The following is a 27,903-nucleotide window of genomic DNA, read 5'->3' on the forward strand; positions in this document are numbered from 1 at the left end:
TTACCCTTTCAAAGGATGAGCTCTTGGTTTTATTGATATTTTTTTCTATTTTTTAATCTCTCTTTTATTTTCTCTGTTTATGATTTCCTTCCTTTTGCTGACTTTAGCTTTTGTTCTTCTAATTCTTTTAGGTTATAGATTAGGTTGTTGATTTGAGATTTTTTGTTTGTTTGTTTTTTGAGGAAGGCCTGTATCACTCTGAAATTTCCTCTAAGAATGGTTTTTGTGGTATCCCATACATTTTGTGTGGTTATGTTTTCATTGGCATTTGCCTCAAAGTTCTTGTTTGTTTTTTAGGGCATGTGGAAGTTCCCAGGCTAGGGGTTAAACTGAATCTGAGCTGCAGCTGCCGGCCTACACGACAGCCACAGGAATGCAGAATCCATGGCAGCACTGGATCCCCAACCCACTGAATGAGGGCAGGGATCAAACCTGCATCCTCATGAATAATAGTTGGATTTGTTTCTGCTTCACCACAACTAGGAACTCCCTGTCTCAAGATATACTTTTTTTTTTTTTTTTTGGTCTTTTCTAGGGCCACACCCATGGCATATGGAGGTTTCCCAGGCTCGGGTTCTAATCAGAGCTGTAGCCACCAGCCTATGCCAGAGCCACAGCAATGCTGGATCCGAACTGTGTCTGCAACCTACACCACAGCTCATGGCAACGCCGGATCCTTAACCCACTGAGTGAGTGAGGCCAGGGATTGAACCCACAACCTCATGGTTCCTAGTCAGATTCATTAACCACTGAGCCATGATGGGAACTCCTCAAGATATTCTTTAATTTCCTTTTTGATTTCCTTGTTGACCCATTGGTTTTTCAGTAGCAAGTTGTTTAGTCCCCACGTAGCTAGTTTTTTCTTATATTTCTTCCTGTAGTCGATTTATAGTTTCATGCCACTGTGGTCAAAAAAGATGCTTGAAATAAATTCTACCCTCTTACATTTGTTGAGGTTAATTTTTTGCCCCGGTATGTGGTCAATCCTAGATAATGTTTGATGTGCACGTGAAAAGAATGTATATTCTACTTTTGGGGGGAGGTAATGCCCTAAGAATATGTTAATTAAGTTTAACCTTTCTATTGTGTCATTTAGGATCACTAATGCCTTATTGATTTTATCTCTAGGGATTTGTCCATTAATGTCAGTGGGGTGTTACATTCTCCTACTATTACCGCATTTCCATCCATTTCTCCTTTTACATCTGTTAGTATTTGTCGTACATATTTGGGTGCTCCTCTATTAGGGGTATATAAATTGATGAGTGTCAATATCCTCTTCCTGAATTCATCCTCTTATCATTAGTGTCCTTCTTTGTCTTTCTTTATGGCCTTTGTTTAAAAGTCTGTTCTATCTGACATGAGTATTGCGACTCCCACATTCCTGTCTTTTCCATTCACATGAAATGTCTTTTACCATACCCACACTTTCAATTTACATGCGTCCCTTGCCCTAATGTGAGTCTTTTGTAAGCAGCATGTTGTAGGCTCTTGTTTTTTATCCAGGCTGCCACTCTGTGTCTTTTGATTTGAGCATTCTATCCATTGACATCTAAGGTAATTCTTGATAAGTATGTATTTATTACCATTTTAAACCTGTTTTCCAGTTGCCTGTTTGTTTCTCCTTTATCATTTTTTGTTGTTGTTGTGGTTGGATGACTTATTTTATGCTTGTGTCCTCTTATTTTTGCTTTTCGTGATCTATTGTTTGTTTTTGATCTGTGGTTGCCCTGTTGTTTAAGTATGTTATCCTCTTCCTATATATGTTTGCTTTAACCTAGTAGTCATATAGCCTTAATACATTTCTTGAAAAGTCTATATTTTCCTACTCTCCTCCCTCACATTTTATGATTTGATGACCTTTTTTTGCATCTTCATGTTTATCCTGTTACTGTTCCTCCTTCTATCTTCTTCTTTCCTCTTTAGAGGGGATCTTTCAATATTTCTTTTAGGGCAGTTCTAGTATTGTTGTACTCTTTTTAGTTTTTAGTTTTAATATTTGTTTCAAATATTTTTTCTGAGAAATTCTTTATTTTTCCTATTTTAAATGATAATCCTGCTGAGTTAGAGGAATCTAAATTTCAGAGTTTTCTCTTTTAGCACTTTTAATAATATATCTTGCTGCTCCCTTCTGGCTTGTAGCTCCCCATGCAGAAATCAACTGATAGCCTTATGGGGGTTTCTTGTAATTAACTCTTTCTTTTTCTCTGCTGTCTTTAGAATGCTCTCTTTAACTTCTGCCATTTTTATTATACTATTTCTTTATGTAGGTCTTTTGGGGTTCATCTTGTTTTGGATCCTCTGTGCTTTCCATACATAGATACCTGTTTCCACCTGTAGACTTGGAAAGCTTTCAACCATAATTTTTTCAACTATTTTTTCCATCTTATTTTCTCTTTTTTCTTCTGGAATCCCTAATGTGCATAGATATGACATGTTCCATGGAGCTCTTATATTTCATTTTGTTCCATTTTGCTTTCTATCTGCTGTCCTGAGTGGGTTATTTCCATTATTCCATCTTCCAAGTCCTGCATTATTCATGCTGGTCTTCAATGCCTTCATCTCAGCTTTTGTTTTGGCAAATAAATTTTCTAATTTTTCTTGGCCCTTCCTCATATTTTCTAGTTCCTTTTTACAGTAATCTACATTTCTTTGATAGCCTTTTTTCATTCCTTCAGTATTTTCATTACCTCCTTTTGAACTCCATGTCCGTCAGTCTGCAGAGGTCTGTTTCATTGTTTCCTCCTTCAGGGGACTGCTTCTGTTTGTTTTTCTGTTTGAAAATGAAAACACTTCCTCTGCTTCTTCATTTTGCTTATATTTTTCATACTCTGTTTAGGGGAAACAGTTATCTGCTCTAGTCTTTGAGACTGCAATATGTCTGTAGTGAGACATACTGATATGTAGGAGCATCCCTGGTAGCTTGTGTGTTTACCATGTTTTCAGCGTAAGGGCTGCTTTTGGTTTGGATGCTTGCTGTCCCTTTCCTCAGTTTATGCAGACCACTATCCCCTTGATAGGGGACATGCAGGCGCCCAGCCTCTGCTCACTCCAAGAAAGGTGAGATGGGCAAGTGGCACCTAGTGGTGGGGCCCCCAGCAGAAGCAGCAGCAATGCGGCATGTGTGCTCCCAGGAAGATGGGGGTGATGAGTGGCAGCTGGTCACAGGGCTCTTGTCAGTAGCAATGATGGTGGCATTGGGCTGTGCACCTTCCCAGGGAGGCGGTGTGTGGTGACTGGTTGTGAGACTCTTGGCAGTGCTGAGCCAAGCCCGCTTCTGGACCCTGAGATGGCTTGTGTGGCTTGTGCCAACCCCTGTACCCCATGCAGGTGCTGCCTGGTAGCCTGCATGCAACAAGAAGTTTCTAGGCAGTCCTGCTCCCCTCCTCTTGTGCTTGCCAATAACCATAGCTTGCTTCTCTGGCAGGCCCAGGCCTCCTCTTGTATTCTCTTGACTGTGGTGCACCAAACCCTAGCACTCTCAGGCTGTTTACATGCAGCCAACACTAGTGTTCTCCCCAGGTCTGGCCTCCAAAGCCCAAGCCTCAGTATCCGGGACCTGCCCGCCCCAGTGCTTGAGCATCTCAGGCTGGGATGTGCTAGGTGGTGGCACTGACCTTCTGTGTGGACCTCTCTCTGCTTTGCTCTTCTGAGACCAGCTGCTGCACTTTTCTGCAGGGTTCTGGAGCTCCCCTTCTCTGCTAGCTGATCTCCCCACCAGTCAGGGCACCTCCCAGTATGCAGAAATCTTTCCTCTTTCACAGTTCCCTCCAGGGGATGCTGGTCCTGCCCTGATTCCTTTTTCTCTCTTCTTTTTTGTTTTTCCTTTTGTCCTACCCACCTATGTGGTGATTTTCTTGACCTTTTGGAAGCCTGAGGTCTTCTCCTGTCAGCATTCAGGAGATGTGCTGTGAGAATCATTCCGCAGGTAGAGTTTCTTTTTTTATGTATTTGTGGGAGAGGGTGAACTCCATGTCCTATTTACCTGCCGTCTTGATGTGATCCTTCAGTTCTGTTTTTGTGTTTCTAGATTGCTTTGATTAATAAGGGCTTTTGTATTTCCATGCAAATTTGAAAAAATTTTGTTCTCGTTTTGCAAAAAATATCATCAATAATTTGATAAGAATTGCACTGAATCTGTAATTGCCTTGAGCAGTATAGTCATTTTGACAATACTGATGTTTCCAATGCAAAAACATGGTATATCTTTCCATCTCTTTGTGTCATTTTTGTCTCCCTTCATCAGCGTCTTAGGAGTTTCAGAGCACAGATCTTTTGCCTCTTTAGGTAGGTTTATTCCTAGGTATTTTACTCTTTTTGGTATGATGGTAAATGGGATTGTTTCCTTAATTTCTCTTTCTGACCTTTCATGGTCAGTGTGTAGAAATGCAACAGATTTCTGTGTCTTCATTTTGTATCCTTCACCTTTGCTGAATGCATTGAGCTCTAAAAGTTTTCTTGTAGCATCTTGAGAATTTTCTATGCATAGTACCATGTCGTTTGCAGTGACAGTTTTACTTCTTTTTCCAGTTTGGATTCCTTTGATTTTTCTTCTCTGACTGCCATGGCTAAGACTTCCAAAATCATGGTGAATAAGAGTGGTGAGAATAGACATCCTTGTCTTGTTCCTGAACTTAGAGGAAATGATATTAGCTGTGGATTAGTCACCTATGGCCTTTACTACGTTGAAATTGGTTTCCTCTATGCCCGCTTCCTGGAGAGTTTGTATCAAAAATGGGTGTTCAATTTTCTCAAAAGCCTTTTCTGTATCTGTTGAGATGATCATGTAGTTTTGATTCTTCAATTCGTTAATGTCGCATTTCTCACTGATTGTCTTGTGGATATCAAAGAATGCTTGTATCTGTGGGATAAATCCCACTTAATCGTGATGTGTGATCCTTTTAATCGTTAGATTCAGTTTACTAATATCTTGAGGAATTTTGTGTCTATATTCGCCGGTGATTTTCTTTTGTTGAGGTATCTTTGTGTGGTTTTTGTGTCAGGGTGATGGTCGCCTCATGGAATGAGCTTGTGTGTATTCCTTCCTCCGCCATATTTTGGAGTTGTTTCGGAAGGAGAGCTGTTAACTCTTCTCTCAATATTTGGTAAAATTTACCTGTTGAGAATTCCTGTTGTGGCTCAGTGGGTTCCGAAACCAACTAGTATTCCTGAGGATGTGGGTTCCCTCCCTGGCACCCTTCTCAATGGTTTAAGGATGTGGCATTTCCATGAGCTGTGTGGTGTCGGTCACAGGCATGGCTCAGATCTGGTGTTCCTGTGGTGTAGGCCAACAACTAACTGTAGCTCTGATTTGATCCCTACCCTGGGAACTTCCATATGCTATGGGAGAGGGCATAAAAAGACCAAGAATTAAAAGACAAAAGAATGTACTTGTTAAGCCATCTCATCCCAAATTTTTGTTTGTTGGAAGTTCTTCTATTTAAAAAATGCATTTATTTTTTTGTCTTTTTGGAGCCACCCCTCCAAACAGACAAATGGAAGTTCCCAGGCTACACTGCAGCTCAAAGCAATGCCAGATCTTTCACCCCCTGAGCAAGGTCAGGGACAGAACCACCATCCTCATAGATCCTAGTCAGGTTCTTACCCTGCTGAGCCTCAATGGGAATTCCTGTTTGTCAAATCAGTTTCAAGTTCAGTACTTGCGATTGGTCTGTGCATATTTTGTATTTCTTCCTGGTTCAGACTTGGGAGATTGTACCTTTCTAAGAGTTTGTACGTTTCTTCTAGGCTGTCCATTTTATTGGCATATAGTTTCTTGCCATAGTTTCTTATGATCCTTTGCATTTCTATGGTATCTGTTGTAACTTCTTTTTCGTCTCTAATTTTATTGATTTGAGCCCTCGTCCCCCCCCCGTCTTTTTTCTTGATGAGACTAGCTAAAAAAGTTCAATTTTGTTGATCTTTTCAACAATTTTTTATTTTTATTTTTTTGCTGTTTTCTTTTTTTTCCTTGACCTTGATTTCTAATCTTGTAGCATCATGGTTGGAAAAGATGCTGGATAGTTCAATTTCCTTAAACTTATTGAGGCTTGATTTGTGTCCCAAGATATGATCTATCCTGGAGAATATTCCATGTGCACTAGAGAAGACTATATATTCTGCTGCTTTGGGATGGAACGTTCCATAAGTATCGATTAAGTCTGTCTGGTCTAGGGTGTCGTTTAAGACCTGTGTGTGCTTGTTGATTTTCTGTGTAGATGATCTGTCCATCGATGTAAATGGGGTGTTAAAGTCTCCAGTTATTACTGTATTACTGTCAATTTCTCCTTTTATGGCTGTTAGCCTTTGCCTTATACATTGAGATGTTCCCCTGCTGGATGCATGTATTTTTACAGTTGTTAAATCTTCTTGGATTGGTCCCAGATTGATACACGTGATCATTATGTAGCGACCTTCTTTGTCTAGTAACAGTTTTTAATTTAAAGTCTACTTTGAAATGATAAGTATTGCTACTCCAGCCTTCTTTTGATTTCCACTTACATAAATGCCTTTTTCCATCCCCAAATTTTAGTTCTATATGTCTCTAGACCTGAAGTGAATCTCTTTTAGGCAGCATATATATGAGTCTTGTTTGAATATCCATTCGGTCAGCCTGTATCTTTGGCTCTGTCTTTTGGTTGGAACATTTAGTCCTTTTGCATTTAAGGCAATTATAGATATATATGTTCTTATTGCCATTTTGTTAATTTTTTTGTAGCTCTCCCCTCCCTGCTTTTGTTCTCTCATGATTTTGTGACTTGTCTTTAGTGTTATGTGTATATTCCTTTTTCATGTGTACCTCTTTTATGGATTTTTCATTTGTGGTTCCTGTGAAGTTTTAAAATAGCAGTCTGCATATATACAAGATTGTTTTAAAGTGCTGACTTCTTACTTCTAAATGAATTTCAAATATCCTGCATTTGTACCCTCCTCCTCTTGTGATTACCGGTTTTGATCCTACATTTGTGCTCGATACTACATTTGTGTTTGATACTACATTTGTGTGTGGAATATTTCCTATCTTTACTGTATGTTCGCCTTTAGCGGTGACTTTCTAATTTCTACTTGTGGCTTTTTCCTTGTGCCTAGAGAAGTTCCTTCAGCATGTTTTGTAGAGCCGGTTTTGTTGTGCTGAACTCTCTTAGCTTTTGCTTTTCTGTAAAATTTTGATTTCTGCATCAAATCTGAATGAGAGCCTTGCTGGGTAGAGTATTCTTGGTTCTAAGTTTTTCCCTTTTATTCGTTTAAATATATCATGCCACTCCCTTTTGGCCTGCAGTATTTCTGTTGAAAAATAAGTTGACAGTCTTATGAGGGGTTCCCTTACATGCTGCTTGATGCTTTTCCTTTGTTGATTTTAATACCTAAGTCTTTAATTTCTGTCAGTTTTATTACTGTGTGTCTTGGTGTGTTCCTCCTTGGGTTTATCCTGTTTGGGAGACTCTGTTCTTCCTAGACTTGAGTTTCCTTACACTTAAGAGAACTTCTAAGATTTACTCTCTTCGCAAGTTTCAAATACACTATATAGTAGTATTAACTGCAGGAGGTATGCTGTACATTACATACTCATGGCTTAATTAGTTGATAACTGGAAGTTTTTGCCCTTTGATCTCTTTTACTTATTTCATCCACCCACCCCCACCTCTGGTAACCACCAGATAAGTTTTCTTATGAGCTTTCTGGTTTGTGTTTGTTTTTTAGTTTCCACATATCAGTGAGATCGTATAGCATTTCTTTCTCTGACTTATTTCACTCAGCATAATGCCCTCAAGGCATTTACATTATGTTGCAAATGACAAGATTTAATTCCTATTGATGGCTGAATAATATTCCATTACACATACATACACAAGTATAGGTGTGTATAATCATATATTTTCTTATTTTTTTAATACTTCAACATCAGCTTTATTCCAGTAAAATTAGAAGGGTTCCAAAAGTCACAATGAATTTTAAAGGGTGTTATCATCATTGCATACAATTTTTTCTCTGAATTTATTATTCAAATGAAATATGTACTGGGCACTGTGTTAAAAATATGTCATTTATTGTATGTGAGAGAGATATTGTTCCCGTATTCAGGTGACATCAAACTCAGATAAACCATGTAATGTGACCAAAGCTGCATGATTGATAACCAGAAGATTTGAAGTTAAAGCCTCATATTTAAAGGAGTGATATATAGGCTTTGTCCTTTTATATGGCAAACGTGTAATAATGGTTGTATGGCAGTGTGTTGCTTAAATGATTATCTCAACCCTACTGTTTCCTGAGCTGAGTTCCCACAACTCTAAGGATCCGCACAACTTCACCGGGAACAAAATCTAGGAGTTTCCATTTGTGGCTCAGCGGCAGTGAACCAAGAGGATGCAGGTTCAATCATGTCCTGTCTTGGTGGGTCAAGGATCTCACGTTGCCATGAACTGTTCTGTAGACCAGCAGCTATAGCTCTGATTCAACCCCTAGCCTGGGAATTTCCATATGCTGCAGGCATGGCCCTAAGAACTACTTTCTGGTACCATTTCAAGGCCTGCTCTAATTTTCTTGGACAGTGGTGTATCAATGAATTTTGGACTCTATCTTGGATGTTATAAAATCATGCAGTGAAGAAGTCTGAATATTGTTCTATTCTCCTTCAGAGGGTTGATTTTGTCTTTTTGCCTATTTTCTTTCAGCAGAAAATTAACATAGTTTGACTCAAACTACAACCTCTTTCTCATGGGTGGTAATACAGATATTATTTCGTAGTTCTAGCTTTGTCTGGCATACTGGAATCTGTTCCACACTGAAATGGTTCAGTGTTAGTGAATTCAATAGAGTTTGTAAATAGAATCTGAATCTAACTTTCTTTGGCTTTCTCCTTTCCCAAATTCATTCCTCCTTTTGCCTTGACTGTGTTTGTACTAACTCTGTTTTTCTGTTCTTTAACTCAGAAAGGCTATGCGTTATATACAAGTTTCCTAGTCAGTGCAGACTGAAGCTTTTCCTCAAAATGGAATTTTTAAAATGAGAAAATCACCTTTTCCGTTAGTGTCTAGTGCCTTTCAGAAGCTACTTGCCTAATATGCGGGCTCCAGTACTTTCAGGATTTTTCTTTTTTTTTTTCCTAAGATACTACTTTTTTAAAATTTTTATTTATTTGTATGTATTTTTTTTCTACCGGACAGCATGGTGACCCAGGTACACATACATGTATACATTCTTTTTTCTCACATTACGTGTTCCATCATAAGTGACTAGACAGAGTTCCCAGTGCTACCCAGCAGGATCCCATTGCTAATCCATCGCGAAGGCAACATTCTGCACCTGTTAACCCCAAGCTCCCAGTCCCTCCCCCTCCCTCCCCTTCCCCCTTGGCAACCACAAGTCTATTCTTCAAGTGCCTCATTTTCTTCTCTGTGGAAAGGTTCCTTTGTGCCTTATATTAGATTCAAGACTTAACTGATCTCATATGGTATTTCTCTTTCTGACTTCACTCAGTTCCAACCATGTTGCTGCAAATGGCATTCTTTTGTTCTTTTTTATGACCGAGTAGTATTCCATCGTGTATATACACCACATCTTCGTAATCCATTCGTCTGTTGATGGACGTTTTGAGGGCTAAATAATATTCCACTATACATGCATACACACACACACATGTATGTGTGTGTATAATCATATATTTACTTTATCCACTCAATCTGTCAGTGAACACATAGGTTATTTTCATGTGTTGGCTTGTGCTAATAATGCTGCATTTAAAATGGGGGTGTAAGTATATCTTTGAGATAATGATATAATTTCCTTTGGACATGAATATATACCCAGAGGGGAACTGCTGAATCATATCATGGTTCTATTTTTAACTTTTTGAGGAATGGCCATCCTGTTTTCCATGTGGCTGTACCAATTTCTGGTCTAACCAACTGTGCATGAATGTTCTCTTTTTGTTCCAAATCTTCACCAACAGTGGTTATCTATCTCCTTTTTATTTTTATAACAGCCACTCTAACAGATGTGAGGTGATACCTCATTGTGGTTTGTGTTTTCACATTTTTGTTAAATTTCTGAAGTGTAGCATCCTATGGAAAGTATGCACATTAGAGTATGATTCCATGAATTTTCACATGTGGAACACAGCTCTATAACCACCACCTACATGAAGAAATAGAATCTTACCAGCCCCAGAGACATCCGCTGCCCGGTGGGCCCCTTTGTAGTTATCACTCTCTCCAAAAGTAACCTTATTCTGGGGGAGTCAGCCGTCTTGTGAACAGTTAAGGGCCAGCTGCTTTCTCCAGGGTCTGAAGGTGAGCCTGTGAGCTGAGTGGATGTTGGGTAGCGGAGCCCAGTATGGGAAGCTCAAAGAAGTTGGTGTGGAAGCTACAAGACTCCATGAAGACTGGATAATCAAGCATTGTTTTGGGGTCCCACAGGCTTCTTGGGAGTACTACACACTTTGATGCCTGTTGGAGATGAGAACCAAGAGGCTCCCAGAGAACCTGCAGAAACCGTGGCCGTGGAAGGAGGTAAATGGCACTTGGAGATGCAGAAAAACAAGGTTTATTCGGCACCAGTGCCGGCTCAGAGGAGTCAGCTCCAGAGTCTGAGCACCGGGTCTTTGTTCTCAGCACCTTTTATACAATATCGGGTCTTGTTTCTCCCATGCAAGCAATCCGGAACCTCCTCATTCCTGGAGCAGACAATGTTCCTGCCGAAGAAACTGAGCAAGCAAGGTTATAGAAGCGAAACTGAGAAGCAATGCTTGGAGCAGCATTAGCAGGGCTGCTGGCTTGAACATAGGGCACGTAGTTGCTACATAATTATGAGGAGGATGGACTGAGGCTGAGCAGAACTGAAAAGGCATGGAAATGCTTTTTCAGGCAAGGCGGGGGTTAAGTCTCTCAGTTAAATCTCCCAGTTCACTTCCTTGTGGGGTTCTCCTCTAAGCTTTCCTTACATACTCTTTACAATGCCTTTAGCCTGCTGTGAAGCAGCCTTGGTATCTTTGCCACTTAGAGATGTTTTCCACTTGTTTGTATGTAGTTAGCTTAAAGTACGGCAAGAAATTTATTTTTCTCTCCCTCCCCCTTCTTCCTAGCATTTTCCCCTTTTCTTTTTTTTTTTCCTTTCTCCCATTTTAGTGTCTTCTCCTTTCTCTTGAGTTATACATGATATTTCAAAAGCTAGCCTATCTAGCAAGATCCTTTTTCTCTGATTAAAACAGCAACAACTGTGTGCTTGTTTGTGTGTGTGCAAGCACACACACTTGTGTCTTTTCCACACGTTTGTCTCATTTACTCCCAAGGTGTAAACTTGGAGACAAGGAAAAGCCAGGAAGCCCTCTGTTAATTAGTATATTGCTCTGTATGAACAAACTCTTCACTAAATGTCAAAAAATAAAGGTGTCAGGCTGCTCTCTAGGGAAGGGTTTTCCACGGAGTGCTAAGTCGTAACTGAGCTGATGGCCTTTCATCAGTAAGTTGTGCCCAAGGCTCTACTTCCTTCTGGTCCTTTACAAGCCGTTCATGGAAACCACCTTAGGAGAGAACACGATGAAACTAACTGGCCAACAAAATTTGTTCTTGAACGACCTAGGGCTCAATGAGGGGACACGTGGCCAAGCTGGCTGGGTGAGTCTCTCCACTTTGGGGAGCCCACAGGGGGTGTGGGGTGGGGCTTTCATGGAGCAGGCACATGGGAGTCGTGGCTGCACCAGTGGGGCAACTAGGCATGCTCAGAAGCCCTGCAGGTGGGGTCTCTCCAGGTAGCCTGGGTTTTATAGCAGTGCGGAAGCCCAGAGGAGGAGTGGCCCCCGTTGGCCATGACCACCCCCAGCAGGCAGAGGAAGAGTTCTGAGGAGGGTAGCAGTCTCCATCCTTTGGGGCAACAGTGTGTCTGCTTTGGAGAAAGGGTATCCAAGGTGCAACGACAGTACTTCTGGAAAGATGGGCCAGCATTTGGCCAACACAATCTGTTCTTGGATGACCTGGGGTGCAATCAGGGGACACGCTTGGCCAGGCTGGCTGGAAACTCAGCAGGTGGCTCTCTGGAGGCATCGCGGGCATTACAGCTGCCAGGGAAGAGGAGCGGCCAGTGGCAGCCAGGACCAGCACCAGCAGGCAGAGGAAGAGTTCTTGAGAAGGGGAGGGCTCTCCACCCCTTGGAAGGAGAAGGAAAGGAGGAGGAGGAAAAGTGAAGGGGGATGGCACCAGTTCTTCTGGAGAAACTGGCGATGAATAGAAGTCAGATACTCACTTCCTGAACGCCAGGGGGAGGCGACCACGGAAAGTGGACTGGGAGACCCCCGCCCCCCACCCCACGCACTGGGGAGGCGTGGCTGTCAGGCTTGAGAGAAGACTCGGGGCATAGTGGCCAGGGCCACAACCTTGGCCTGGGAAAGTTCTCAGATGAGGTGTTAAATCAGAACTGTATCCACCAGCCTACACCGCAGACACAGCAACTTGGGATCCCACCCATGTCTGGGACCCATACCCCCGCTTGTGGCAACACTGGATCCTTCACCCACGGAGCCAGGCCTGGGATCAAACCTGCATCCTGTCAGACACGATGTCAGGTTCTTACCCCACTGAGTCACCACAGGCACTTCTCCTTCACCTCATCATGATGACTGCCTCTGTCAGTTGCTTGTGTGATTCCCTCCAATTATAAAAGTGTTGTGCGCTGCCTCCCTTCCACTGTGAAAAAAACCCGCCTGTGCTTAATGCCTAATGAGAGGACGCCATCAATAAATAAAGGTAGTGACTGTGGGGCTCAGACTTCAGTAAGGAAAGGAAACAAAGTGCATGGAATTTATCAAGTTTGATTTTTCAAATGTAACCATTGTCATATTAGAATGTAAATCTTAAATGATAAAGTTTATTTCTAAGCATACTATTTATTTCAAAAGAGGTTTTTTCTTTAATGATACAAACATGGGCAAAATGTTGCTTTCACCAATTTACAACTATTGGGAATTTAATTCTAGGAAAATAATATTACTATTTCCAACTAAAAGTCTGTATTGATGAACTGCATATACTTTCAAAGTTATAATGCAATAGTTAGACAGAAAATACTATATACTTGTCAGATTGTTGCGTAAGAGTTAGCAAAACTGTTTTGAGAAATGTGGCTTAAGGAAGCTTCAAACTGAGTTTGAAGATTAGTCTCTTCAGTACAATATTTCTTTCGCCACAGATGTGAAAGAACCCAAGCATTCTGTGAATATAGAAAAAGTCCCACATTTCTTGGTGTGTTCTTGGACCTGAAATACATTTAGATGGTAGAAGATAACTGGGAAGGAACTCACTTCAGTGCTCAGCAGGTAAAGTTTGAAGAGCCTCCCTGCAACCACCGGCCTCGGCGTAGTTCAGTTGAGGATCCCTCAGAGGGGATGGATGCGACCTGGCAGCTTGGGAGGCCTGAGTGGCAGGGATGGAGAGGTCGGCTCTAATACCCAGGCCCACTGCTGGGGAAGGGGCCATCAGGGCGTGGTGCTTGGTGCTCCTGGTTGGGAAAGGCCCCTTGTAGTGTGGTGGTTCTCATGACCTCTTCCAGGGCCTGGAGCTCCTTGAACATCTCCACCATCTCCTGTTCTTGTCTGGTCTGCTTGACTCTCTCGTTCTCCAGGTCTTGGGCCAGAGAATCGAGTTCCTCCATCAAAATCAGGTTGATCCTCAGCATCTCTCTGTGGGTGTTAGTGAGGCCAGGTACATTTAATGACTCTGTCTCTAGCCTGGCATTCTCTAGGGATGCCTCCACCTCTGCATGCTCCTTTTGAGCAGCATGAATCTTGTCAATGAGTTGGCATTTCTCGTCAATCTGTGCAGCCAGTGCTTTTGCCAGCTGCTGTTCACGTCGCAGGTAAAGTCGACTTCGAACAGACTGAAGCAGTCGCAATGTAAAGAAGAGACCTACCACAAAGGGGATGATAACAGACCTGCACGCCACGGTCTCCCACTGGAGGTTCTGGATGGTGAACCAGGAACCAAAGCCGCTGGGCAGCAGCAACACCAACACCTCCCTCAGCTTCCCAAGGATCAGCCCGAAGCCAAGCTCCACAGAGGACGGCAGCCCCTCCATGGCACGGATCCAGCAAGGGGCTCTGCTCAGTTACCATGGATCCACCAGGCACAACGAACCCCAACATTCCACCTGGAACCCCACCAGCAACTGTCATCCTGGATTGGTCAGTTATCTGCTCAGTGTTGGGGGAGGGTGGCAGGGGAGAGATAGTAAGTAAAATGTGATTCTCCCCTCCAAGAAAAAAAAAAAGTACCTTATTCTGAATTTTAAAGTGTTATTTAATTATTTATTTATTTTTGGCTTGGTTTGAGTTTTATTCTGTTTATGTATTTAGAGTGTATTATAAAACATAAAAACATATACATTATACCAATACATCCTATATAGTCATAGCATGTAATTTTTATTACATAAAATTATACATAGTCATAGGATGGAAGGATCTGGCTGCTTTTGTTCAACACTGAGATTTAATCCATGCTGTTGCCTCTAGTGATACCCATTTATTCCGTAGTGGAGGAAGAATTTTCCCTCTACCCTTCTGAGCTCTTGGCTGAGATTCCTGTGGTAAAAGGCTAATAGGAGAAAACAATTGTATTAACATATGTACCTCGGATATATATGGGTGGTACCAGGGAAAAAAGTAGTAACTCCCTCAGGTGGCTGAGATTTCAGAATTAAAAGCCCATCTTAATAAGGAAAGGAGAGGAGGATATAGGCCTCTTAGGGGGGAGTAAATTGTTTTTAGGAGGGGGAATGGGCCTTTGAAGAGTAGATGGGAGGTAGGAGAGTTTGTGACAAAGTTTGTTTCCACTTCTGGTCTCTCCTGTACTAAGAGCCAATCTTGAAGAATAGATGGGAGGTAGGAGAGTTTGTCACAAAGTTTGTTTCCACTTCTGGTCTCTCCTGTAGTAAGAGCCAATCTTCCCTGGTTGATGACACTCCCGGTGGGGGGTGGGGGGCTATAACAAGTGAGTTGTCTTTGGAAACTCTGCCTTTAGGCAGGTAGGGGAGTTTGGAGAAAGCCTCTCCCTGCCTTTGCTGTTTTGCCAGTGCCAACAGCTCAAGATACTCAACATACGAGATTGGCATGCTTTGGGGGTGGCAGGCCCTAAACTCCTAGGGTCCTAGTTTGGTGTGTCACATTCTGCCACTCTTCAGTTCCAGCTGCTGTAAGATATTCCAGTGTAGCCTTGCTATTTTATTAGTAAAATGTTACTGTCCTCTGTAGAGTTACCATGCAGCTCAATGCTAGAGTCAGCCCTAAATGGTGCTGCACTTATTGTACACGTTCATGTAATTCAGCTGTCCACCTCCAAGATTCCAACGCCTGCCTAACTTCCTTGATGGTTGAAGGTGTTTTTCCCCTTTATTCGATCCCCAAGGGGTATCTGAAGCTAGCTTTCCCCACCCTTGATTGCTGTCTTCAGTCCGTTTGAGAAGAGAAGGGACTTCTCTTTTTTAATGCCAGTCTCTGAATTTTCTAACGTTAATGTGTGAAGAGTTGTGTGCAAAGGCAGGTGGCTACTGCGCACTGGTGCAGGAGGAACAACTGGGTAAGGTGATGTACCTTTGCTTCTCTTGCTGTGATTGCCTGATGTCAGGGAGCAAGTTGTGATTTTTGATTGCGGTACCTATTTTCTCACGATAAGTGGTTATGGATGCCGAGACTTAAAAGAGGTGAGGAGTGGTTTGCCTTAATGGTCTTAGGAACGAAAGGCATACTGATCTTCCTCCCACCTCCAGGGTCAATCCCATTTTTTCAGTCACTGATGACTTAGCCTTCTGAATGTGAGCACTGTTACAAATTACTCTTTAGCCCTTGCCTGCAGTGGGGTTCCAGTCAGTGTTTGACGGTGGTACTTAGTGATAATAGGTTAAAGCCTGATGGCTCCTGTAACTCCATACATTGCGATGCATAAGGCACTTAGAATGGTGTCTGGCACTTAGTAAGTACTCAGGAACTGTGGTTGTCATTGCTCTTACTTGAAATGATTTGGGACTTTTCTTGTGCCAACCGAGGGCCCAGGTTGGCTGGACTCTGCTCTGTGTGGTTAATCATTAATTACCCTGTTCTTAGGCTGCCAGAGAAGCTTGTCAGCTGAACCTGGCTAGGGGCAGCCATAACTCAGGCCTCCTTTCTACCTCATTGCCTGTAGGAACTGAGGATTCAGGGCGTGGAACAGCTTTGGGCTTGCCTGCCTGCCTGAGTGCTTGGAGGTGTGCTCTGTGAGGGAAATCCAGCTCTAGCACCCTCAGCAGAGGCTCCTGCTGTCAGATAAGGAAGCCTGTGCAGAACTGCATGTCCCCACCCAGAGCCTGGAGACACTGGATGAAGTAAAATGGGAGTAAGATGCCCCAGGAAGGCAGGACTATGGAGCAGAAAGAGCTTCCTGTGTGTACCGCGCCAGTATACTGCGCCATAACCAGTATTTTGTCTATCAGCTACTTTAAGTTTTAGCCATCAGAGCATTTTACCCCTAAATACTTCAGAATGTATTTCCTGAAAATAAGGACATTTCCCCTTCATTACAGTAATACGGTAGAAACCCAAGAAAATTAACAAGAAATGTTTTATCCTCTAATATCTAGTATTTTCAACATTAGGATCTAATCAAATTCATGAGTTGCATTTGGTTGTGTCTTTTTTGTTCATTTTAATTTAACAGTCTTCTCACATCCTTCTTTAAACTTTTGGAGAGTCTAGGCTAGTTGTCTTGGAGAAGGTCCCACATTATGGGTTTCCTGATGGTTTCTTCATGTATTATTTATGTCTTCTTGAGCGTGTGTATTTCTTGTAGACTAGAAGTTAGGTTTAGATGTGTGAGTAGATTCAGATTAAAATTATTATCTTAGTCTATCTATTTAGGCTGCTGTAACAAAAATACTATGCACTGGATGGTGTATAAACAATAGAAATTTATTTCCCACAGATCCCAAGGCTGGAACCTGAGATCAGGGTGATGGTATGGTTGGGTGGGGGTCCTCTTCTGGGCTTCAGATGGCCTCTATGTACCCTCACATGGCAGGAGCAAGGCAAGACTTTTATAAGAGCACTGACCCCATCCATGGGCTGTGCCCTCAGAATCTGATCAGCTCCCAAAGGCCTTCCCTGCAAATACATCACACTGGGGATTAGAGCTCAGTAGGAGTATGAGGGGAATAGATGTTCAGTTTACAGAAAACTTTTTTTTTTTCTTTTTAGGGCCATACCCGAGGCACATGGAAATTCCCAGGCTAGGGGCTGAATCAAAGCTGTAGCTGCTAGTCTTCACCACAGCAACGCTGAATCCTTTAACCCACTAATCGAGGCCAGCGATTGAACCTGTGGATACTAGTCGGGTTTATTACCGCTGAGCCACAGTGGGAACTCCTGTAGCAAACACTTTTGCCAAAACTGCTTCATCAGTGACGCTGTAAATTTCCTGTCACATAATGTCCTGCTGTCTCAGTATTACTGATGCAGAGCTGGTGACTCTTGGGTCTTTCCACCAGAAAACTATATTTTCCTCTGCAATTTAGTAAGAATTTGTGGGCTGATTTTTGACAAAATGCAAAAATTCTATTTCCTAACAACTTTTCAACCGCATTTTTACCTTCCTTTGATCCCAGCCTGAATTGGCTATTACACTGGAATTGCAAGATGGTGGTTTTGTGATGCTTTCATTGCTTCAGTGTTGAGCTGCTGGCATTCATTTGTGAAGAGTTTTCCTCATTCAGCCTTTTTCTGCATATCACTACAGATTTGTGGATTTTTTTATGGCCATTATTCTTTCTGATCCTCTGGATGTCCTTTATGTTGAAGGATAATAGGAAAGCAAGTCTGTTAGTTGGCAAGTTCTGCCTGTGTAAGATGGGGAGTGATGAGGTTTAAAGTACTTTCTTATCCAACTTGTAAGCCAGTTGCCTGTAGTTATGTTCAGGAGGACTTAGAATGCTCCAGCAATGGGGTGGCTGTGGGGGGTTAGTTCTCTTTAAGAACCATCATTGTGTGGGGAAGTTAGCAAACTGTAGACCCTAAGAAGGAGTTTGATGCTGAGTGTTGCTAAAGCAAGAAGAATAAGGGATTCATCTATTAGCTTTCATGTTAAAGTAACTTAAGCTTTCTTCTGATTTGAAGCATTATCCTTTCTCCAACTTTTCTGTCACTAATGTGGAAGAAGAATGATCAAAGACTAGTAAGAGAGGACAGGAAGGCAGCTTGTTCAGAAGCTAATGAGTGAGGACTGGAATCATCTGAAAGGAGAAGTTGGGTTACCAGTGCCTTTTGGTTAACGCAGACAGTGGAAGAAGGTCCGTTGAAGTCAACTCTGTCAAAAGTAAGCTGTTCTCGGGAGTTCTGTGACACAGCAGGTTAAGGATCCAGCATTGTCACTGCAGCAGCTTGGGTTGCTGTTGTGGCATGGGTTTGATCCCTGGCCTGGGAAGGTCCACATGCCATGGGTGTGGCCAAAAAGAAAAAAGGAAGCCGTGCTCAGATAGAGGGCCTGGGCCTTTTGAATGCACTTTAGGTGAAGTGTTTTGACCAGGGTGGAATATAGCCCCTTTTTTTCTTCCAAGATGAAATGTTTCCAGAATATACTCCTTGCCTCCATACACATAAACACTTCTCCAGTAACACAGCCTACTCATATATGCATACATTTAATACTAATAAAACCAGAGGAGGCTACATCTAGAAAGTGGAAAGGAGCTCTTATTTCTCTCCCTAATAAGAAAGGCAAGGATCAAGCCATATTGGTTTTGGGTTTGTGGATTTTGAACTTTCTCCACAGTCTTCATCTTTGTTTTTAAGAATACTCCTCCATAGGCACAACACCATGTCCAGTGAATCAGTGTCTTTGGAAATAGGCATAGAATTTACTGATGTATTTGTTTACATGCATCAGTAAATTCTCAGGCCAGTAGAATTGAAGGACTTAAAAGAATTCCTGAGGAATTTGCAGGACTTTCAAATCTGCACCACCAGGAAGTGGTGACAGTCATTTCACTTCTTAGAAGCCACTTTTGGTAGGTAAATAATGCTTTTGTTTCTTTCTTCTCTCTCTCTCTTTTTTTTTTTTTTTTTTTTTTTTTTAGTGGATGCACCCATGGCACATGGAAGTTCATGGGTCAGGAACTGAATCCAAGCCACAGCTGCAAATTTTGCCACAGCTGCAGCAATGCCACATCCTTTAACTCACTGTGCTGGGCTGGGGATTGAACCTATGCCTCCACAGTGATCTAAGCCACTGACGTCAGATTCTTAACTCTGCTTTTGTTTCTGGTCCCTCTTATCTCCCCTCTACATTTGGTCTTTATTGGAACAGGGTTGATACCTCCTTGTCCCCACATCCTCCACTCTCTCTCTGCCTTTGGAATTATTATGTTAATTTGGTGTCAGGTATCTCCTGGGTTCACGCTTCTCTGTGATGGAGGGTAGCTTGTAGAACCTTCCAAGACACCTAGAAAATAGACTGACCATGTAACACTTTCAGAGGTTTTCTTTGAAATGGTTAGGACCAAGGTTATTTGGAGATATTTTTCTAATTATGTGTGCCCTGTGTTCATTGTAGGCTAGATGATACCATCTTAGAATAAGGTTAACCTGGCAGGGGGAGTAAAATATGAATAGATAAATTAATACTCTTTTGTTGGAAGTTGATCTCTTAATTTTCAATTTTAATTACATGAGCAGGTTGTCTTTTTGGTTTGATAATTTCTTCTTTGGATCATTGGTTACTTGGAAAGTTCTGATGTCCAGGAGTAAATACCAGCCACTTTGCCTTCCCTCCTGCTTCTTGGTGGTGGCACACATCCCCCTTTTCCCCAGCCTAAGAACATGATCACTGTGGTCAGCTCTGCCACACACATGTCCCTCCTAAGTTTATCTTCCAGATGGAGGACTTTTCCTAAGCAGTATTCCACTTTGGACAGTGCATAAGTTAATATTAATAAGATTTCAAGACAGAGAGAGAAAGAAAGTGACCCATATCCAAATCCTGTTTTTAGGGTCTGCTTTTGGGAAGACAAAATTATAACAAATATTAACTGTGAAGAGGGATGTATCTATTAAATTACTTTGCACCCTGGCTCTTCGGTAGACTCTGCTCTTTGGGGACAGGGGATATGTTTACATTTCTGGCACCTTCCACATCCTGATTCTTTTCAGATTCTTTTCAGATTATTTTTTTTCTTTTTGTTTTTTTTTTGTTTGTTTGTTTGTTTTTGTTTTTTTTTTTTTCAGGGCTACACCCACAGCATGTGAAATTTCCCATGTTAGAGGTCGAATTGGAGCTACAACTGCGGCCTACATAATTGCCACAGCAACACAGGATCCGAGCCACATCTGAGACCTACACCACAGCTCACAGCAATGCCGGATCCCCGACCCACTGAGCGAGGCCAGGGATTGAACCTGCATCCTTACGGATTTTAGTCAGATTCATATCTGTTGCACTACGAAGCGAACTCCTTTTTTCAGATTCTTAAATGAATGACTGAGGTACTCAAACATGTCTATTTCAAACATGTCTATTTAAGCAATCACACTCTTCTTGTTATAAGCAGTATGCTCTGTTTATTGGGTAAAAGCAAAGCGGTAACAGCTATTGTAGCCAATGAAGAATGGTACCTCCTTCGAAAAAAGACCTCCACTTAGCTTTTTTAGCATCACGAAGAGTAAAGATGACCTCACCGTGTAAGCCAGCCAAGAGTTCACGGAGGAATTATTCACACCACAGGCGCACACGTGCACACGCGCACACACTCAGGATGACTCCTCAGTGCTCTGCAAGGCAACAACATCCTAGGAAGGGACACAACACAACTAAGGTAAAATGCCTTTTCATACCACACAAAAACAGAGCAAATCTCTTCCAAGCCAGTGAGACACACAGAGAGTGAACACTGCACAGTCTGGCAGGGCTGCCTTCTCAGTTGAACCGACATGGGGTTCAGAACCCTCACTTCTGTGGGAAAGCCTCCAAGATAGTTATTTTCCGGTTTGTGGGTTGCCCACTCGGCAGATATGGGTTTTGTTTAGGTCTCAGAAGCACCCCTCCTGCTGGCTCTTAGGCTTCCTCTTTGAGTGTATTTTTGGGGGGAGTTTCTAGTCTCTTTCGTCAGTGGTTATTCAACAGTTGTTGTGATTTGGTGTTTTTGTGAGAAGGAGGTGAGCTCTACTCTGCCATCTTGTCTAGATCCAGCTGACACTATTTTTATATAATTATTTTCTAGGTCAGTGGGTCATAATCTACCATGAGAGTCGGGGGCGAGGGTCTCTTGAATGAAGTCGACATTCCTATTCAGTCATCCTGAGCTGACGCAGCCACACACGCCTGGGAGACAGACTAAACCGAAGGGGAACAGAAATGCCTTCCCTTCTCTGTACAGACGGATCCTCACATAACTAAAGCATTAGGGTTGCTGTGGACATTGTGGACAAGGCAGGGAATGGATTGTGGTGAGCTGGCTACTGGCACAGGGAGGCAGTCCCCACTGAGTACGCCTGGGCAGCCACCTCAAGTGTCCACATCAGTTGCTGTGTGTTGTGTTGTGTTCTTCCTCTTCAAGATCCTTAACCTCCAATGAAGCTTTCTTCAAACCGGGCGCTATGGTCTTAACTATGGAGGGTTAAAGCAGAGGGATTAATGTTGGGAAGCCATGCTCTGCCCTCTGAGTACTGAGCGGTGCTGGGGGGCCAGGCAGCAGGAAAGCAGAAGGGTGGGTTTGTCTTGGGTGGGGTGGGTAATAGAGCAGAAGGACTTAGGGAACCAGTTCCTACAGAAAACAGCACTTTGGGGAAGGTTTTTGTTGTTGTTTTTTTTTTAAAAAAAAAACCTAGAAACTCTTGGATTGTCTGTTCCCACGTCTGCTCAAAGTATCTGCTTGGCATTTCGTGGATGTCTGTGATTACCTGCAGTTATATGTGTTAGTTCTGAATGGTGATGTGGGCATCATTTTACCTGAGGCCTCTCTGCAGCAGACCAGCTAGAAGTGACTGTCCCTTTTCCTTGACTATCCACTGAAAATGCTGTCCAGATGCTTCGCATCTCCTAAGTATTTGGCAGGAAAAAATATTGATTATAGTACTGGTTTATTGAAAAAGATTCAGGTCAATTATTTGTTTATTTAAGCCAGTACGATGTATTTATATTAATCATTAGGGTCTGGGAGCAAAAAATACTGAATTTTCAAACATGTACTTGAATTTCTCCTTGACCTTGGCATTTCAAAATGGAATTCATCAATCTGAATTCTTTACTGCCATTTCAGTATCCGCTTGTTGGACTTTGTCTTTTAGTATAAATCTGTGAGGGTTAATCAGTAGGTGTTAAATTCTAATTCTCCACATCAATTTCTAGAGCTCCTTTCTCCACAATAACGAACACAAAACTTACATGTAGATTACTTAAATGCAATGAAATTTAAATATTGAATGAGACAATGTTTCTAAAAGTTTGAACTTGGAGTACTTTCCTGAAAAAAGCTCTTATACACTGATAGTCAGTCTTTTGACCTTCAGGGAACAGGAGAGACAACCCTCTGGCTAGCCCTTGGCCTAATTCAGTGGAGTCCCAGAGCTGACATTATTTATGGAAACATAAGCAGTTGGTTGGATGAATGCCCAGGGGCCTTGGCATTGTAGGTACTTAGATAAATCAAATGATCCAGAAAACTGGTATTATGTGAGACCTCCACTTGAACTGGCACCTCCCCCATACCCAATGGCAAATCCAAAGGGCAAGGAGGACCCTCATCCATTACAAGGGGGAGGAGGCCAGGTGGATGAGGGGAGCAAGCCCAGCCAGGCATGCTCAGTGTTTAGTGACATGGAGACCTTGTAATGTCATGGTGGGTGTGGAAAGAGATCACGCCCCATAGACATGAGAAAGTCTGCTTACATTGTTTCTGATGCAGACTTGGTTTCTAGAATCTGGGCTGTTCCTCAGGACCTCTACTGAGGCTTTAGGAAGCATAAACCACAGGACAAGGCAGAAGCAAGAAATCACATTTTCAGTTGGGTTTTAGTTTTCATCAGTTCTATCATTTTATTAAACACCTTTAACCCTGTGGCTTGTTTTTCAAAAATCAGGTTATCTTACAGTGTCACACATTTCTCAGAAAATGTCCACCAGGAGAACTAAATCCTCCTTGAGCGTAATAAATAAATATAACCATCTAAACATTCAGAATGGAAACAAAAAGGCCAAATGGAATATTGGCCAAATAAAGTTACCTTGTTTATTCCTTACTTTAATATTCTTTCTCGAAGCAAACCTTATCAGTCTGGCCTCTGTTCTGTCAGACAGACCAACCAGCAAGATCAGCAGAAAATTGGAAAAGCTCCATAAAGATATTTAGGTCATAAGTCTCCAAAAGTGGAACCATATCGGCCTCCTGAATGAGTGTGGATAGTTGGAAGAGACTGATGAATGTTATATCAATTATCACGACAGCGACACCAGCAAACATGCAATAAGTTACAGCTTGATTGCATTCAAGATGGACTTCACCTCTGTGAGACCTAATTAAATGCTATGTGTATAAATCTCACACATTCTAATTCCCTACCCAGTCAGTGTAGCCCTGGACTTGCAGCCTCTTGCTCTACCACATGACTAGGTGTTGATTTGAAAACTCAGAGCAACTAATAAGAGGGTCAGGCCCAAAGGAAAATCAGGTATTCTGGGCTGTCATCTCTATCACCTTTGTTGTGTCACTGTGGATTTTGTCCTTTTATAAACATAGCCCCTGTGATCTGGAACATTGGAACACTGAATGTTTCCCAATCCCATTCATTGTCAATATTTTAAGCCACTGAAAAAATATGCTAGTTGGCCAGGCATGGACTTATTAATTGAAATGCAAATGCTGATGGAATAGATTCGATAGTGAGGAAGTTTGAGATGTGGAAGAGGGATGAGAGGCCGTGAGAGGAAGATTGCCTTATGTTGTCACATTTAGCTTTAAAAGGATCCTTGAAGCTGTGTCCTGGCCAATCATAGTTCTAGCCCGCCCTTCGCCACTTAGAAGGGAACTGCTGTGCCAGGCTGCCTCTCAGGGAGGAGAGTCAGAAAGCCAGGTTCCTTGGGTCAGGACAAGGGCCCTGTGTGCAAGCCTGGGATGGAAATGACTTCCAAAGCAAGGAAGTGCTGAGCAGCAAAAATCTAAGACACAGATAAGCTAGGCCAAGCCTTTTCCGGTGGGCATATTAAAATCTCTTTATGTGACAAGCATCAAGGGCAGTGTAGGAAGACTATGATGAATTTACTTTTAACTGTCAAGTACAATAGAATTGTTATCTATCAGCATCTTGAAATGCAGACCCCCCCCCAAAAAAAAATTAAACCCAGCCTTTCAAATAAGCATTGTTGCAAAGGCTATAAAACACTACAGTGTTGCAAGCTTGGTAAAAATCAATTTCCATTTTGTTGCAGTATGTGTCATGCAGAAGTTGCTGAAACCAACAAAATGAAAAGCATTAATAATTGGTATTAATAGCTTGTATAGATTAATTTGCTTATTTGCCTAAAAGAAAATGAGCCAAACAATCCATTAAAGGAAGATCTGCACTTTATATTATATAAAGCACATACTTCCTATTGTTTTAAAAAATGAAGTATCTAAAGTTTGGGGAAATCTTAACTAATTAATGAAAATCAAATGAGAATCTGTCAATAAAATGAAGTCAATTTGATGCGTGCATAAGGGGCATTTTAATGACTTCAAAACCACCAGAAATATAGTGGGCACATAAAATATAACTGACATGAAATAAAATGGAAAAGTTCATATTTGTCTGTGGCACTTGCCAACTACCAGTATCTAAGAGTCATTACTTGAGTCCTTTGCAATGTCTAGGATGCTGGTGGGGAATAAATAATAAACAAATGGGCCACCAAATGCTGATGAGTTTAAGTACCTTGTGAAAAATATTTCATGGCTTCATTTCAACAGTTATTCCTGTTGGGTGAAGCCTTGGTTTATCTGCCATTGGCCCAATCACAGGAATCAATGTTACGTGTGCTAGGAGGTGGCAGAAGCAGGAAGTTGAGGACTCCCTGTGCTCATGCTCAGTTTATCATCATATCTCTTGTCACATGCCTAGGACACATTCATCTAAGTCTTCAAGGGCTAAGTTATAAGCTTTGAGGACTGCTGAGGTTCTAGTAAGCTTCTTTCTCTATACTTTCTTTTTAAGAGTAGAGTTGATTTACAGTGTTGTGTCAATTTCTGCTGTACAGCATAGTGACCTTGTCCTACACATACATACAATCTTTTTCTCATACCATATTCCACCATGTTCTACCTCAAGAGATTGGACATAGTTCTCTGTGATATACAGTAGGTTCTCTCTTTTTGTCTTTTTAGGGCTGCACCCATGGCATATGGAAGTTCCCCAGCCGGATGTCAAATTGGAGCTACAGTTGCTGGCCTGTGCCACAGCCACAGCAATGCCAGATCTGAGCTGCATCTGCTACCTATACCACAGCTCATGGCAATGTTGGATCTTTTAACCACTGAGTGAGGCCAGGTATTAAACCCTAATCCTCATGGGTACTAGTCAGGTTCATTACCACTGAGCCGCAATGGGAACTCCTATACAGTAGGTTCTTTCTCTATACTTCCTCCCTTCTTGCCTATTCATTTTTAGTAAGGAGCTCACCAGAGCTTGGTTTCTAACTGCTCCCCACAAAGGATGAATACATCAAAAATTGGCTACAATTTCAGTCTTAGAAATGTATCATGAACACAGGCAAGAGTTCAATCCCGTGAAGCAAAAGAGGGGTGGGGAAGAAGCTGACTCAAATATATTATATATATTAGATTGCTAAGTCATTCTCCGATCCCATTTTACAAATAATTCACCTTCACACCTATTGACCTGCCCAGTGTCAGCCACCCATCCTCCATCCAAGAGAACCAGAGGAAGTAAGAGTCATTGAACACCAGGTCTTGAGTGGCTTTAGGATGTTAGGATATAAGTCATTCAAACCCTGGCTGCTTACTTGCAGAACAGAGCTGCACTTGCCAAGGCTCCCCTAGGGTAACCTGTTAAGTCAGTCTTGCCTCCTGCTGCATTTAAGGCAGCACTGAACCCCTGCAGATTCCAAGAGAGTAAGCACTGCAAAGCCCCTCCGCACGTCTGTTGAAAATCTCAGATTACACTTCCCCCGCAAGGCATGGCAGGCGTCTCCAAGGAAAAAAAAACTAAATGCTTATTAGGATTCTGCACGTGCTCCCTGAGAACAGCACCCCACATACTGTGGGGCTGTCCTTGCCTCGTTAGCACAGACACTTACCCACAGCTGACAAGGGACATTAAACCCCTCCAGGTAATTGCATTTTTTCCAGAGCAGTTAATAATGAAATGGGGAAGACTTGGCCTTGCCCCTTGCCTCACTTAAAAAGTAGATAAGATCTAGCATTCTTGCTTTAAAAAAAAAAATCAAAATTTTTTGCCTCGATCTATTGGACTGTTTTCTCCCTAACCATAAACTCTTAAGTTTTTACCATATTCCTTTGTTTGCAATATGTTCTTCATTATCCTATTCAATCATGGATTATCTTTCCACTTAAACTCACGTTTCACTTTGTGTTTTTCTTTTTAATGCAATGTTTCAAATATCATGTAGAATTATTTCACTAATCTATTTTATCAGTCAAATAATTGCTCCCTGCCCCCAGGTAGTTAAAGATGAGACACTATTGTAACTATGATCAAAATCTTTCTCATCTTTTTTCAAATTCCACAATTTTTCAGTTGGTTAAGTATAAAAGAGACCCTGAATACTGCCAAGAAAAATCTTCCTAAATCAATGTTAGACGTTTGGATTTCTGATTAGTTACAAAAAAAAAAAAAAAAAAAAAAAAAAAGAAAAATATTAGGTAAAATACTGTAGTGTTTCTTTTACTTTTCAACTTAATTATATCTTCATTTTTTTTTGGTTGGATACAGACTTATCTGGAGAATATGTCCACATCTGACAAAAAGGCATCTTCAGTCCATTAATAAATTCTTGTCTAAATTCATTAGTTATAATAAGGATAAGTACTTAATATTCAGGACCCATCTCTGACCTGAGATTAGTTTCATAATCTAAAAATATTTAGAAATAACAAATGACTACCTCAGATAATTCTTCAAAGGGCATATAGAAAGAGAGGAAAACATTATCCTCAGAAAACACTGCCTTCCAGATTGGTTTACAATTGAGTCCTAAGAGTAGTGGGCCCATCAGATCTAGAAGAAAATGCCATAAGTGGGATCAAAATTAGTTCAGGATAATGAATAGGTCAACAATATGAGATCAGAATTAAAAAAAAAAAATTATTGGTGTATAGTTGACTTATAATGTTTCAGTTACATGGCAAAGTAAATCAGTTATACATACATACACCATATCTATGTTATATATATATATATATCCATTCTTTTTTTTTTAATTGTTATTTCCCCAATACAATTTTTTTTCTACTGTACAGCATGGTGACCTTGGTAAGCACACATGTATACATTCTTTTTTCTCACATTATCAGCCTCCATCATAAGTGACTAGACATAGTTCCCAGGGCTACACAGCAGGATCTCATTGCTAATCCATTCCAAAGGCTATAGTCTGCATCTATTAAACCCAAGCTCCCAATTACATCCATTCTTTTTCAGACTCTTTTTCCATATGGTCTACCAGAGTATTGAGATTTCCCTGTGAAATACAACAGGTCCTCGTTACTTCCTGATTTTGTACATAGTAGTGTGTGTGTACGCCAATCCCAACCTCCCAATTTATCCCTCCCACCAGCATTTCCCCTTTGGTAACCGTAAGTTTGGTTTCAAAATCTTTTAGTCTGTTTTGTGAAAACATTTTTATGTCATTTTTATTAGATTCAACGTATTGGCAATCTTAT

The 27,903-nt window shown here is 41.6% G+C and overlaps 1 protein-coding gene across 7 annotated transcripts in view; it reads left to right on the forward strand.

The window, feature by feature from the left end:
• The window catches only part of LOC106506169 (uncharacterized), a 241,299-nt gene that overhangs the window by 163,315 nt on the left and 50,081 nt on the right, over positions 1-27,903 (forward strand). The window contains exons 7-11 of one of the 7 annotated variants that reach the window (XR_014829046.1): positions 13,183-13,309; positions 13,849-14,173; positions 18,131-18,303; positions 20,237-20,494; positions 21,229-23,251. The exons of 1 other annotated variant lie outside the window; for it this stretch is intronic. The gene's annotated coding sequence lies outside the window, so the exon portion shown is untranslated. Of the gene's footprint in view, positions 1-13,182; positions 13,310-13,814; positions 14,401-18,130; positions 18,330-20,236; positions 20,495-21,228; positions 23,252-27,903 lie in introns of those variants that run through there. 5 more of the 7 variants (XR_014829048.1, XR_014829055.1, XR_014829047.1 and 2 more) reach the window with 5 other exon arrangements.

The sequence above is a fragment of the Sus scrofa genome, chromosome 15 (genome assembly GCF_054392235.1).
Source record: "Sus scrofa isolate SSC_HxYL_T2T_F1_AM1 chromosome 15, Sscrofa_HxYL_maternal_Yorkshire_Landrace_v2.0, whole genome shotgun sequence".
Classification (NCBI taxonomy): Eukaryota; Metazoa; Chordata; class Mammalia; order Artiodactyla; family Suidae; genus Sus; species Sus scrofa.